This window comes from Dermacentor albipictus, chromosome 1 (assembly GCF_038994185.2).
Source record: "Dermacentor albipictus isolate Rhodes 1998 colony chromosome 1, USDA_Dalb.pri_finalv2, whole genome shotgun sequence".
Taxonomy (NCBI): domain Eukaryota; kingdom Metazoa; phylum Arthropoda; class Arachnida; order Ixodida; family Ixodidae; genus Dermacentor; species Dermacentor albipictus.
Window position 1 is genome coordinate 199,742,702 of NC_091821.1, and position 15,942 is coordinate 199,758,643.

A 15,942-nucleotide genomic window follows, 5' to 3' on the forward strand; every position below is an offset into this window, starting at 1 on the left:
GTTATGGCCCAAATCGATTCATCGTAAGCTTAACGTTGTTGCCTCCAATTAAAATAGTTCATTTCATAGTAGGAAAGCCTGTGGTCACAAGTATACGTCAATTTAACATAACCACGCCTTTCTCGATCCTTTGATTAGCCAACAACGACATAATTGTACTACTTCAAGGTGTACCTACAACGCACCTAGTTTATTCCAAGCTGACCTCACTAAAGGTCATACGACAGCCCCATTTTTGGTAAAGCAGCTGCTTCTACGTATGACCGCATCGTGGTCAACATTAGGCAATAATTTCATACACCAACACCCTAAAAAAAGGAAATGAAAGAGGAAACACTATTAAGGAATCGAATAACTGACGTAAACACCTTTCAAATACCAACCTATTTGTCCTAGGAAAGGCAATTCTCACAAGAAATGTTTTCCATTTAAGAAATTTTAACTTGGTCAATTTATATAGCTTACTGTTCACAAAACGCAGACGAGTTTCGTTTTTCTTTTTATGGTACTACAAAAATATTTGAAGCTCCGCTGCCTTAGCACTGGCAATAGCCTCCACGGAAGCCAACACCGTAGTAAGCGACTGCAAGACAGCAGTCAAGAACTATGCAAAAGGAAGAATCTCGCCGGAAGCACTCAGAATTTTAAACAACTTTCGTGAAGATCGCGACATTCACATTATATGGGCACCCGCACACTCCTCCCTTCCCGGGAATGAAATAGCGCACAACCTGGCTCGAGAACTGACAGGCCGAGCAGGTGACACGCAACAAATACTGGGAACGGAGAGAGACCGGATGACCAGCTTTAACGAGATCACCAAACACTATAAATTGGGAAGGGCCCATTTCCCCCCGGCACACTCCTCGTTAAATAGACGGCAAGCGACGGCATGGCGCCTCTTACAAACAGATACATATCCGAACCCGGTGGCCTACCACCGCTACTACCCGGACCTTTACACGGATAGATGTAGATTCTGTGAAGAAAGGGCGGACCTACAACACATGGTACGGGCTTGTCCTCGTACACCCATGCAGAATAAAATAATTAAAACCAGAGAGCAGTGGGAGACCGCGTTGCTCAGCTGTGCACCGGAAGACCAACGCAAGGCAATCCAGCAGGCCGAAGATGCCGCCAGGGCCCAAGGGCTCGAGGCCGTCATTTAGGTAGAGGCCTAGGTCTCAAATCTGCTGTGCACAAATAAAGTTTATTCCTCCTCCTCCTCCTCCGTAACAAGGGACAGTCTTTTCTCCCTGAACGTATCTTGTGCTTTAATACTTGCTACTTCTTTACTTTATTCATCAACTCCCAGTGGAGTTCATGTTTCTGCACACTGAACTCGCTTGCTGTTACAAGAGCAGTGAATGTCCTTTATAGCATTATATTGCAAAAATTACATGCTCATGTGTGGCATAAAAGTGCAGTCGAATAACTTTTAAAGAAGTGTTTTACCCATCGTCGCCTGTATCCGCAATAGTGTCACCGTAGTGTTACCGTAATACTTGAACAGAGCCCGGAATGGCAGCGCTTGTGGCGACACCTTCTGGCGCTGTATTTAGCTAAGATTTGTTCAAAACGTCATTACACAGCGCGTGTTCTCTTTTACTTTAAATGTTTGTTCTTCTTGGCAAGGGGCACAATAAAAATATATAGAAAAATGCTCGGCGATATTTACGTATAGTTCGTCAAACATGCATACCACTAAGTAACGGAAATGCACAGTCTTACACGATGTCGCCATCGCACTGCTATCCCCAGCTACTTCTCGGCACCACAGTAGTACTTTGACGGTAGCACGTGTGCTTTCCAATAACAATGCGACACCAATCACCGAGCCTACCTTTGTATATCGGTGTTTCAGAAAACAAACATCGAGCTGCGTGCACACAAGTTGAAAAGCGAGGCTCTGAATACTTTTCCCCACATTAGGCACTCGAGCGTCACAGTTAACGCTGCTGCTTTTACGCTGCTCAATACATCGTGCCTATACGATCACTAAGCTTCCAGACGCCTGCAGGCACCAAACAACCAGAGCACCGAACACGGGTCACTCTTTACTTTCGGGCCGGCGCGATTTCAGGAGCGTCTAATCTGTGACCGAAAACCATGCAAGCAAGAGTGGGAGAATGCAGTACCTTCTAATATCAGTAAGTGACCCCACGCTTCTGGGAATACTACAGATCTCGAGCACCAAGCGAAGGCAAACACTTTCGATGAGGTCTCGCCCGATACGCGTTGTGCATACAGCGGGGCTCTCCGTCACTGCGTAAATGGGCGGTGCAAACTGACACACAAGCTGGCAAGCCAAGCCATATCTCGATCAGGGGAATGCACGCTATTGTTTACATGCGAAACCGGTGCGCACAGCATTGCGCCGACAAGCTTCCAACAGTCTCGAGACGATTCGTGAGCTGCTAAGCTCACGGCGCGATCATTCTGCCCCGCAGTGACTTAAAGACCATTGTGGAGGAAACTCTACAAATAAGCAACGGCGTATTCAGCTGCTTTGCTGACGAGCGAGCGCATGTCGGCTCTTACGAAGTGCTTCTAAACTCAGCGCGCCTCTTCCCGAGACTGCGGGCACTGATAATGCTTGTGCAGTTGTGAGTGCCGGGATGGTTAACCTCATTGCTATGAAATGCACGAGAACTTGGCGATCCGAGGGTCTGGATATTTTGTCAGTCGTAGCGACCAACAATGAAGCCAGAAAAGGCACACGGAGAACTTAAATGCTACGTTAAATCGAAATTTGGAAATAGTAAGGTAAAGGCGAATGCGAGTGAACGAAGCGATAACGTGCCGCAGGTGGGAGCCGAACCGACAGCTTCCGCGTTACGCGCGCGCTGGTTCACCGATTGCGTCACCGCGGCGGCCATCTCTTCCATCTACATTCTTGTGTAGTTGCGTATGTGTACAAGGTTAGCCCATTGAGGGTTAGCCAGCGCCGCTCGCGGTCGAGCAGGTGAATGTGGGGCATCCTTTCAGCCACAGGCGTCGCGTAATGCGTGAGGTTAGGAGCAGGTATGTAGCCAATAAAGCCTCGCGTGCTACTTCGTGGCATCAAGCTCAAGAGAAGGTGTGCCTGGAGCAGGCGGCTCAACCCTGGATTTTATAAAAAAGAAAGTTTTCATTAGCGAAACAATTCGTGTTAACATTTATTCATGATACAATTTCTTCTTGTTTTTCTTTTATTATTATCAATATAAACACCTCAGTTACGACATTTCTCAGCCTAACCGCATCTCCCAAGTATTTACGCAATACTGTCACACACACAGACACGCACACGAAGTGCGTTCCAGTTAGAGACGTTCACAAAGGCCGGCAGATCGCAACAAGCGCAGTAGCGCTTGCACGGCCTTCTTCTGTGACGTTAGGTGCTGTCGATGGTGTAGAATTCCTTCTTCCGATAGTGGTCGGTCCTCCAGCTAAATCACCCCCCCCACCGCCCCTCAACACACACGTTTTTTTAGCCCTTTCCTCTCGGTCCTCTTTCAGACCCCCCTGAGACAGTAGAGATGAGACAGTAGCGGTGTCATGATTCAACCGGACTTTCTCTTTTCTTTTCCTAATAAAAACGATAAACTAGAACTACTTCTCTCAGAAAACTCCAGCTGCCTATTGCACACGCAGTTCCCTTTCATGATAGTGCAAACTAATAAATGCCGCTATTTATTTCTTTTTCTCGTTTCAAGGAAATACTGTTTATAATGAAACCTTTATGAATAATGATCGCGATCACCTCTTTACTCAAGGGTGGCAATGCATCCTTTGTAATGTTTAAAAAAAATGAGCATGTAGCGCATAAGACACCTTATGCAGAGACAACATTGGACACGCCTAAAAGCTACTAATCTTTTCTATCATTTTAAGCGCTGCTTTCGATGCACGTTACCGGTAAAAAAAGAAAAGAAGAGAAGAGAAAGAGATGCAGCAATCAAAACAAGCGCTGCAACCCGTGATGAAGCAGCTTCATGAATGCGGCCCCGTGTGGGAACTAGTTTCAGGTCCAAAAAACCGGGTATGATATACGTTCGCAAACGAAACGATGGGATCTCCCTCAATCATTTTGTTTTCTTCAGCTGTTTCTTTGCCTTCATGCGCCGGAGATAGAATTGAGGGACATATGTTCCTGAACAAGAAGTGAGCCGATCGTTCAGGAGGCAGCGCCGCGGCTGCATCTGAATCGCGTATACAGCGACGCTGCAGAGTATAGGAATACTGAGAACCAAAAACGACGCCCAGTGCACATCGCTCATCGGCTGCCCTTATTGTATGGAGGCAAGCTTTGTTTCTCGCTCCCTGTTTCGTCTCTGATTTCGGCCATTTTTTCCTGCTCCGCAGAAGGCAGAGATGTCTGCGCACGATACAGGCGCCTGCCCGCGGGATCCCCATCCCCTTGGTCTGCAGCGCGCGTCTTTATCGCCGCAGACTTGTTCGACGGCGGGAACAGGTGAGCGCCGAGGTTTCGGCGGCTCTGCCGCGGGACACTTTCGATGCTCCTGCGGCGGCGAGCAGGCGCCCGGACTTCTTCCGAGGCGCGCCGTTTACTCGGCTACTCAAAAGATCGCAGCCGCGATCAGCGCGCGGCGAAAGAGCGCGAGCGCATTTCCTCGAAAAGCCGAGAAAAAGAAGCAAACACTCGGCTCCATGACCGGGCTGCATGTTCTGGCGCAGTGTTTGTCTGTGCGCGTACGCTCCACCAAGCCGGGTACAGTGCGCTCGCATCGAAGCAGCGAGAGCTATCGACCCGAAACCTCGGAATAACTTATCGCCACGAGATTTACAGGTTGTTTCTGCGCGCCGACATCTTGCGGGCTGCGATCCCGTTGCATCAACGCTGCCGCATGCTCTAATCGCGCGCGCCTTCGGCGCTTAACCAATATAAATGAAGGTGCGAATCTGCCAAGAAACCGTGTTATCATGGGCCGGGAAGAAAGAGAGAGAAGAAGATAAAAAGAACATGCTGCACATAAAAGCGGGCGATTTTTGTCAGTGTTCTCTCTTCCCACACGAATGTTGCAAGACATCTAAATGTTGCAGCAGTCGCTGCTCTCCTTTCTGAATGTTGGTTGTACCCTCTGTCTCTTTCTCTTCGAACCTGTCCTTATAGTGCATAAACGAGGAGATTGGGACGTGGTCTTTCGCCATGGCATTGCAGTGGACACTCCGGCTAAGAATAGTCTCCGAGCGTAGATACTTAATGGTTCCTAGCCTCACAAAGGACACAACTCTTCTACCATAAGCTCTCCATTCATTTCGCTTTACACGTAAATGAGAAGAAAGAAATCACTAAACTTGAGCGATGCCTCCGGACCTGAACCTATTTACCGTGGCAGCAGGGAACTCACATAGCGGACACTACCATCTCGCTTGCTTCCTTACTCCTGAAATGTAGATGTAAAGCCTTATGCGGCATTGGCACCATATATCCACTCTACATATTAAATTCTACATCTAAAATTAAATCTAAATTACATCTATTAAATTACACCTAAAAAATTATGGCGCTATCTTCTCGAGATCTCTGCGATGTGTGCGCAACGTCGTCTTAGTCCGCCACAGTATTAGTCGCTGTGCCCCGTCGAATTATACATGCACAGGCGCCACCCCTCTTCAGAGTCTGCGTGACACACGAATTCCCGCACAAATTATCAAACGCTAATGTTGCGCATAGCTGAAGCGGTTAGCGCATCCGGCACCCAACTACACATTGCGGTGTAGGGGCGTGAGTTTGATTCTCTATGTAGAGCTTGTCGGCGAAAATTTTCTTCGCCATAGCGTGGGTATGAGGAGGAGGTCCGACGAAGGCGGAATGGAAAGGGCGACAAGCACTACAAATCCAGTTTCGAGCTTTTAATAAAAGCATGTCGCAGTAAAACTCGAAGACAGAAATGCGCAATTTCCTTAACAACTTCTGAGCTACTCATTTCGCTATGGAAAAACAGTATACCGCTAAGTGCACAGTCCACGGCTGGCTTCGAGAGTTCACGCCCATGCATCAAACGCACCCTGTGAAGACGAATGACGTGGACGACGAAAAAGAGAGAAGAAAGGTGAACAGTGATTGACTAAAGCGTACTTTGCTTATTTATGTTTATGCCCCAACGCGCAGGATGTTATTCATTACCGTCGGTTTATACTATATAGTTGGTGCAGTGTGCGGATGGAACTGGGATGGATAAAAATATTTGTTTGAATTAGTGCCCATGGCGTGGCAATCTGCGCTGACACAGCACAAGCCCAAAACAGTGATGACGTTATTTATTACCCTGAGCGTATACGAGCGGTTAGTCACTCGATAACCAAACAACGTTGAAAATTTGTTTGCGCTGATGTAAGGCTTCTAGACTTCTCTTTTTTTTCTTTTTTATCGGTGTTATCTCCCCAGGATCCGTGCTGGACGAGCTGCCAGTTAGTGTCTGCTGGAATTTTTATCACGTAGGCTGTACAGGCCTAGAATGTTTCTTCGTCCGTGCAGAGTCGGGTTCTATATCTTGGAGCAAGATCGCCTAAAGAACTGCAAATGCCCGGTTAGTGCACACAGGTTGAATTTTAAGTGCACGCGAGGTCCCTCAATGCGACAGTCACTCGCAGGAACCGCAGCGCTCAGCACAGCAGGCAAGAAACAAAGAACGCCGAGATAATTTACCATGCATTGGTTACATGAGGTAAGTTATATCGCTTGAGACGTAAAGTTGATTAATGTTTCCTTACTGACATCCAGAAACTTGCACGCCTCTGGTGTATTTCTTAACATCCGCGAATTGAGAAGACCTTGTCTGCGACCCAAGTGACCGGCAGCTGGCATTGTTGGCATCGACGCTGTTACGCTGCGTATATTTCTTACTGCGAAATCTTGAGGCCTGTCCGTTCTCTTCTTTCGTCATGCTGCGCTCGTGCAAGCTTCTTTCGTTGACAACGTTAAGCGCCAACTTATTCGAAACAACTCAACGTCTTATGATGGTGCTGCTCTGCTTCGCCAGCATCCCCCCCCCCCCCCCCCCCCATAGTCGGTTTTGATCTATCTCGTTCGCCACGTGGGCATCCCCACCTGACCAGTCGTGCCATTAGCGCCGCACATTGTTACCGTTTTCTTTATTTGCCCAGCCGCGCGTCATCAGGGAATGTTCACAGAAATTCTCACGATACCGAACGGGGCTGCCTTCGACAGGGAAGCACAGCTGTCGAAGACAATACGCCAGACGCTATTACGACGCGCGCGAAAGCGACAGTGCGCCGCTTCCATCCTCTCCGGCGGCAGCGCCTCAGGCAGCCCGCGATGCACATTGCGCAGTCCTCTCTCTTTAGCGTCGCTCAACTGCGACCGGCGCGCTCGCTCCGGCTGTCTCTGCTGGAGACGCGCGGACAGCCAAGGACGCGTGATCGTGCAGCGTGCAGAGGCAGAAGACACATGTACGACAGCCGGACGCCTGTCATTGTGAAAGGCGCATCCGCCGCCCCCTCTCTGCGCCCGGGCGGCCGGCAGACAATGGCAGGTCTTGCACCACAACGAGTGCCACACCAATTCAACAGGCAAGAAGTACCCAAAAAAGAAATTAAAAAAAGAAAGAACCAACGCCACGCGTCGCAATCTCCATGTTACTACTCGACGCACATGTGATTGCTCTTGTTCGCGCGATGTGCTACACCTTGCCTTCCTTATAGTTCTTAGGACGGAAGCGCTCGCGACAAGGCCTGCAAATCTTCCGTTTCAAGTGAGAGGTACAGCAGGAAGCGAAGGGATAACGAGTGCCGCCTGAAAAACAATGATTGCTGGATCTCACTTCTTTACCGTGAACGCTATTCTGGAAGCGTGCGTGTCGTGATATGAGTCAGCGGGTGTGCGTGAACGGAAAGTTTGAGAGAATCTCCGGAAAAAATAGCGCTTAATTTGACCTGGTGTAGGACACGTCGGTGAGATCGAACATAACGATGAGCGAAATCACTAGCGACTATCTTTTCATAAACCGCACTCTTCAGACACTAAGAGCTTCATTGATGACGGTTCATGTAGAATATAGGAAGCGGAGAGAGAGAGAGATAGAGAGAGAGGTACGAACTCGTGTTGTCATTCCTACAGATAGACCAGTAGGGCCTCCTCGGACAAAGTAATGTCAACGACCGAAAGCTACATTTGGATTTAGCCTGGAGATCTAAATCTTTATGGTTTTTATTTTTATTTTACCTACCATGCTCACTGGAATGGGGCAGCTGCGGGTGGAATCAAATTTGTATCGTCATCGTAGCTTTGTTCTTGGCTTTGAGATAAAGAAGTTAGAAGGTTTCGCATAATAAAATGCTGGCCCGGAGGTGTAGACAAAGCTTCCTCTTCCCATTTATCCTGTGCTGAGAACAGCAGTGATAGTGTGCATTCGCCCTATTTCTCTATCTCTATTTTCTTATTATCATTCTACGTCTCCCTCCTCCAGCACACAGTGTAGGGTAGCAAAAAGATTTTTCTTCTGCTTAACCTCCCTGCCTAACGTTTGTCTTATTTCTCTCTCTCTCTCTCTCCTTCTCCAACTTATGTTACTCAATAAGTGCGTGAGAACCTCAGAATCACAGAATAAGCTTTTCATAATGTCAATACGCTTCTTTGACAGCAGTTTCTTCCATATCTTTTCAGGGGGGCTCAGCAACAAGGGCATAGTTTCACACGCAAAAAAAAATTATTGATTTAATATAAAAACACCTCGTGACTGGCAGCATACGTACTCCGACCGAGCTCTACCAGACTGGGCTACCACGCACGCTCTGTGGCCGTCATAGAGAAAGAAATTCGACAAGAGCGGACACTCGGGCAAAAAGCGGCAACAGGGAATGCGTCACACTAATGTTGATGCCAGCCGTTAGTTGACGCGAGCATCGAAAAAAGAAAAAGCAATGTGAAATGAAGTTAACAGACAACGTCTTATTTCTTTTTATTCCTTCCCGCTAAAACTAAAAAACATTTTGCGTATAAATGAACTTATACTCCGCGACTTATTTTTCTTGCGTTACCTAGCGACAATGCAATGACGTGCCAGACGCGCCAGATGCATGCGCCATGCGCCAGACGCGCCACCGCAGCGAGCGAGGCCGGCTGCGCATGTGAGCGTTCACCTGTTCGGCGACCCGTCTGTCCTTTCTTTCTTTCTTTCTTTCTTTCTTTCTTTCTTTCTTTCTTTCTTTCTTTCTTTCTTTCTTTCTTTCTTTCTTTCTTTTCTTTTCTTTTCTTTTCTTTTCTTTTCTTTTTTTATGTAGCCCGGTTTCTTGGGCTCTCGGGGTTTTCTTGCGTTCTTTCTGCACTTCGACACGGCACCACTGCGCTATTGGACTGCGGCGAGGTGACAAATTTTAATTGACAGTGTGCGCTGCATTTCAAGCAATTCAGGCCTACGGCACAGCACCGAATGTTGTGACGATTTAGCGAAATACAGCTCGGCAGTTCTGGCGCAGTTAGTTTGGCGTGTACTGAATCGTTCTGGGGCATGTTTGCGACGCTTTCTATGGACCACAACATTACTATAACTTATTTCGGTAGTTTTTGGGCACGCTCGTCGCACCCGGCGTTGTGACGCAGTTAGCGGAAAGCAGCTCGGCCATTACGCAGTTAGTTTCGCGTGTTCTGAATCTCACTGGGACAAGTTTGTGACGCTTTCTTTGCCGCCCCCCCCCCCCCCACACACAATATTGTTACTTGTTTATGTACTTATTCAGGTGCTTTTTGGGCACGTTAAACGCAGCTGGCGTTGTGACGCAGTTAGCGAAAAGCAGCTCGGATGTTGTGACACACTTAGGTTGGCGTTGACTGTATCTTACGGGGCGTAGTTTGTGACGCTTTTTACGGCCCCCTTTCCCAACAACATGTACCTTCTTTCGGTACTCACGCTTGTCGAAAACGCGACGAGCGATTGCCGAGAGTGATAACACGGGGGTGTTTTGCTTGCACCATCAGAACGCGCAAAAGTTAATGCCGAGGAACTCAAAACTAGGACCTTGTAACTCGAAAATCCTGTCTTCTGAACTACTGAAAACAGGCTTTAATTGCACTCACGCATTTGTCTTGAGTGCGAGTAGACATTGTGCGGGCGTCTAGCATGGTCTGGCTGGGAGCTTGTGTTGTGGCCACCTCTGTGTACGTGACGTGCCATCACACCGGCTGAAGCCAAATTGTGTCAAAAACGTGCAGTCGCCCGTGTATTTGTGATCTTAAAGTGCAGGAAATAATGCCCGGCAATGGGGAATGCTTGGAAATCAGATGTTTTCGTCATATTTTGTGTATTTTCTGCGCCAAGTTTGTAAAAGTGAATTGCTTTTGTTTGTAATGTCGCCCATTCACGACTTTCGCACGTTTCGCCTCTACACGCAGTCTTCCTATAAGGTCTAAATACCAAAATGACACATGCTCGTAATTTCCTTGTTTTGATCTGATGCTGTCCGGTGGAGCTTAGTACGGGAACTACTGCTGCTTACCTGGTGCTACAACATTGCAACAACATTACAACAACATTACAACAACAATACAACATTACAACATTACAATTACAACATTACAACATGGACCAAAATCTCGCAACGAGCATTTACATAAAGCAAAATAAACATTTTCTCATTTCGCAAGGCGTCTTGCGTCTACTTCGTTATATTACACGTTGGAGATAGGACAGATTCGCTGGAAGCTTGTAAAGGTCACTGGCAATCATAGTTATTTTAAAAAATTTAAAGCAAATCGATTTCTCACAAGGACAGCGCACTGCTGAACCGCAGAAGCAGAAACAAATGCCGCGCCGATCAGCGCACTCGCCAGCTGCTTGGTGCGCTGCAGTCAATTCGGCAGCTGGGCTTTATGGGAGTGTCCGCTCTTGTTGAATGTCTATCTATGTGATCGTCTTTTACTCTCCGCATTCGGACAATCGCAACAAATCGCTGACTAGTTCGAGGACTGAGCGTGACGTGGCTCACCGGAACCGACTTGCGCGAGCAGCTGGTCAGAGGCGCCTATCTGTATGCGCCGCGATTCGGTGCCCATGAGATACGCCATGTTCCGTCCGCGGACTCAACCGTCGCGTTAAGCGGTCACCACGTACTTCGAGCGCATTTTTGCCGTATATAGCCTTCGTTCGGTGTCGAGGCGTCCATTTAAAGCCACGCGATGTTCACCCTCAATCTTGACGATCGAACGTATATATCATGGGTTATTTGCTAGAACACGCAGACGTATAAAACCGATTTCACCACGTATTACAGCGGGGTTAGCGCGCGGAGCTAAGCGCCGATTCGGGGCAACGGTAAATGAGCCGGAAATACGCTCTACACATCGTTGCCTCTTTGGGGAAGACAAGTTTTTAGGTTCGACCTTAGATTCGTCCAGTACCCACCGATGCAGCAGCACACAACGCTGTGCAAAGTTCGCATTTGACGCACTAGCTTTGCATTTTTGCATGTAAAGAGGGAAGCCGGCACTTCAATTGAGGCGCAAGAACACGCCCTCTCTGGAATGGTGCGAGTCGGTACAAAGCGCAAACGCTGCCTCTGAGCCTGTAGTGCTCTGGAGCAGGATGTTCACGTAAGCCCACAAAAGGGGGAGGAAGCTTTTTATTGAAAAGCTGAGTGTTAATGGCCTACGTGTATTCGCTTACGTGTGAACAGTGGTCTACAAACAATTTAAACACTTATGAGAAGGCCACTACCTGATCTTCAGAGAATGCGTAGACGAAAAAAGGCATTTTTCGGCTGCCCCTGGTAATATTCCCTTCAATCAGAGAGCACACACTTGTGTACACGACATTTCCTTGCCGGTTCTGTCACGCGGCAGCAAATGGAGAATTTCGCACGATGAGCTTCAGGCCAATTCAACCCTCTGCTTGCACCTGGTGCGCCACCATTTCATTTCGCTGTGCAGCCTATAGTACTGCTATACACGACGACCAATTTGGCGAAGGCATGCCCTGCGACGTTTGACCGGGTGTTCGAGGTGCTGCGTTACGTTAGCTATGGCAAATGAGTCGTCTTTCCTTTCTCGTTATAATTCCGACCAATAACTAACTTGTTTATCGGCTTACGGCCACTAATTTTCTCCGTATATAACAGTAGGGTCAGTCCCTGCTGATTTATCTTACCATGTGGTTTGTTACACTGAATTAAAGCAGCAGCGACAGCATGGTTCGCACTCGACGAAGTGCAACAAAAATAGAGCTATGGCGCCCCATATACGGTATATTTTGCACTTCCATGCACATTGTAACAATCGAGCGGTATGTAACGGTATGCTTTCGCACCACGTAAGCATTACCTAGTAGGTCGGGTGTCCAATGTTCCGAGATATAAGTTTACAACTTGTCTCTCATATCTATCGCGGGCAGATCAACTGCAATTATTTTAGAGGATTTCGGTTTGCGATTGTAATGCTCTTTAATTGGCTATCATCGTCTTCAGTATATCAAGAGTGACCGACATTTATGCGATTATTATTCACTACCTGATCTTGTTTAAGAAAGACGTTGTTGATATGTGCCGGGGATCCAAACTAAAGCTCGTGTTGTCTTTCTATTAGAAGCAGAAGCCAGTCGCCGGTTGTCCCTCAAATGCCATTTGATACAATTATCAGTAAGCAAGCCGTACATGAATTCAATGCCCCTACTTTTCGCTAGTTCGTTTCTACGTTTTGGGTTATGGGGGCCTTCGGTTTCGCTATACATCGATCGACAGAATGCGCGACGACATCTGCTATATTTCTGCCTCAGAATACTTCTGAGCGGTTCCTCCTTATTCCGTTTTCGGCTAAAGGAGTGCACTACACTCGTCAAAGTAAGTCGGAGCGCTTTGCTCATAGCGCACGCATCACGCTCCCGCGTGCGAACATCCGTACAAGCCCGATGGACGAAGCGAAGTATGCTCGTGTCTTCAGACGCCGCCGTGAGAGGCACACTGCAGACTGGGCGCATAACAATCGAGAAGCGGCTGTGGTGATAAAGCAATATCAATAAAACGGTGCTCGCCCCTCCTCCGCTTATTTTCTGCCGCCGGGAACGTGACTCCCAGCCGGCTCACTGCTGCTCGTCTTTATGGTTTCACGATTCAGCATTTTGTCGGTCCTTTCATGTATACGCAGCGCGCCAAACGATTATTAGCTCTACGTGGCTGCTTGCGCGAAGCGACGGACGGCCTATGTTTTGCCACATCATTTTTTTTTGGGGGGGGGGGGGGATGGGTGATCCACGCAATTCTGCCCGTTTTCCTACCACTTGATTAAAGCTCACTAAAGGACTGAGTAAAATGCCCATTAGAGCTACACGAGACGGCGTTTATCAATGTAGGCCTGCCGCTCATCACCGCAGATCAGGTAACAAGAGTGGTTAGATCCGCAAAAACCGACAGCTTTCATCGACCATCTCATGTAAGAACGCCTCTCCTACCCTTGTAGAGATTTGTTACAGAGGAGTTTAGATTCTCCAACCGATCGCATGCGCAGACCCCATTCCATTAGGACGGGTTCCGGAGAATCGTGATAGTGGACAAGAACTCATTGTCAGTGGCCGTGCTTTCCCAAGAAAGACTTCGTGGATCCGGCCGATTATTTCTTTCCGTTTCACATGAACTATTTTAGTTTTGTGCGCGCAGACGTCTGCGTACATGTGTGGTCAAAATTGCCATTTGATATAATTAGGGACTTTGGTATAGCGCGCAACACCAAATGAAATGACTACTTCTTTAGGGTTACACATTCTGCATTGCGCATGCGCCGATGGATTCGCTAAGGCCCTTTAGTGCGCCTGGATTTAGTGTTTCATTCTAATGCACGCAAGAGGGGAACTTGCGTAAAATTCTATTGCGGCGCCCGTCCATGTGCGTGCCGCCAGCGTCAGATCAATCGAATCATTGTCCCTGACTTGTACGAAACGTTCATCCGTCCTCATCAAACTCTGATATTTGCTTTGGACTTGTGTCATGACGATTAGACAACAAAGCACTAGTGGCAACTAGCACTGTTTTCGACATAGGTTTTACATTTTCGGGACATAAAGAGAAAATGCGTGCCTTTTGTCATGGTAACGTGTACGGACGTATATAAGGTACCACGGCACATTTAAACTTTGACACTCGACTTGCACGTACTTTGTATTCTCACGTCTATAGAGGACGGTGAAAAAGTTTCCATTTGAAAGGATTTGCCTTGTCCTTCCAGTGCACAAAAAGAATTTCTTACGTTGTGCTGCGAAGCACGCTGTAGCGTTAGCATTACGCCGCACACAATCAAGCATACTTATGCTATTCTAACTCCCGGTTGCCAGAGACAGGCTGTAACGAGCCACAAGAATGGGTAACCTAACGCCATATAAGGACACGTGCTTGTATTTAAATATAACGCTACTGATGCGCATATCACGCTTCGACGAATATTCTAGAAAAAAAGCAAGCGTTACCCGAGAAAGGGGCTGTACAATGTGGACTAATTTAACAAATATATTGAGAACGACTCCTTAGGCTTTTGCCATTTTTTGTTGTTGTTTCCTTCTCCATGGGGAGCCCGTGCTGTCATATATAGCAATGTCCGTCATTGGTAAAACTGCCGGTGAACGAAAAAAGATTGACAGCCACTTAAGTATCCTTACGCGATATGAATATGAATTCGAAAGCGTTAAAATCCACTTTAATCCACCTTAATATCGTAATCCACTTTACTTCACCTTAATTCACTTTCCTCTGCCTTAATCCACTTTTTCACTTTCATTCCCTTCACCTTAAGTAATCTTACTCTAACGTGTTCTAACTTTAATTCCTTTACTTATAAGTTACCCATAATCACAACTAATTAGCGTATTTATACCATTTGCTATCTTCTGTATTACTACTGATGTCACGCAAGACGCTTATTAGGTCACCTCCTCTCATTGGCAGCGACATCACGTGCCCAACGACCGCATGCATTAGGACACACGTTTACTCAGCCAGGTGGCTGCGACGTGACGTATGCAATGACGCACGCACTAGGCACACCTTTAGTCAACCTCAACCGTGGAGCCGCCGTGGCGTCGGGTCGGCAAGTGGAAGCGTGCTCGTCTTGCCCCCTGCAGGTCCGGGTTCGATTCCCACGCAAACCGAGACTTACCAGGTTTTCTTTTCAAAAGCATTAATTTACTTTGTTTACAAAAACTTCCCTAATAAATGTGACGTCGATCCGAGTATTTTACACGTGTCCTTACTCTTTGCGCCGTAGGCCATTTTTGCTACCATTGCTTTATCCCGCCGGATGTTCTGCCTCATGACACATGTAATGCTTTCGCATTTAAAAGAAAACAATATTACTTGGAGTATTCTTTAACACAGCCTTAAAGACCACGTTTGGAATTGTTGCCGGCTTGTCGAGGGGAAAAATAATAGGGGTGCAAGAGCTTCGTTGCTTTTACTGATTACAATAGAATATGGCAAGCAAGGGTTTCGTCTATCACTTCTGACGTTTGCTGCAAGATGTATGTATTACATCTTGATTCTTGTGTCAGTATCCTATGCGTTCCTACGTCGAATATATCTGTGCAGCTGGGATGTCGGAACAGAGCTACCGATTCCACTACACAATAGTTAGACAGCGCAACCCCGCGCTAAAAAGATTAATTGACGCTCCTCGACGCAACACGTGCTTCTCCGCTTAGTTTTGAGCTCGCCAAGAACGCGGATGAACGAAAGCGACCGGCAACGCAAGCTATGGCTTCGCATGCGAGCCTCCGCGCGCGCAGCAGGAGTGCAGATGCCGTCCTCGCGAAACTGCACAGCAGCGTGCCGCTGCCGACTCGCACGCGTTCATTACTCTTGTTTAACAACTTCCAAAAGGGGTGTCATAGATTACCGTGGTGTAGTAGTGTATCTATAGACGATCGTTATGCTTCATGCGAACAAGACCTTTCCTATGATTCACTTCGTAGGGGAGAAAAAAAAGAAAGAAGCATGCGTTGTTTC

At 47.4% G+C, this 15,942-nt stretch overlaps 1 protein-coding gene across 3 annotated transcripts in view; it reads right to left on the bottom strand.

Moving 5' to 3' along the window:
- LOC135903138 (iroquois-class homeodomain protein IRX-6-like) overlaps nucleotides 1–15,942 on the bottom strand; it is a 116,002-nt gene that overhangs the window by 83,636 nt on the left and 16,424 nt on the right. The window contains exon 1 of one of the 3 annotated variants that reach the window (XM_070530712.1): nucleotides 2,139–2,254. The exons of the other annotated variants lie outside the window; for them this stretch is intronic. The gene's annotated coding sequence lies outside the window, so the exon portion shown is untranslated. Of the gene's footprint in view, nucleotides 1–2,138; nucleotides 2,255–15,942 lie in introns of those variants that run through there. 3 annotated transcript variants of the gene reach the window in all.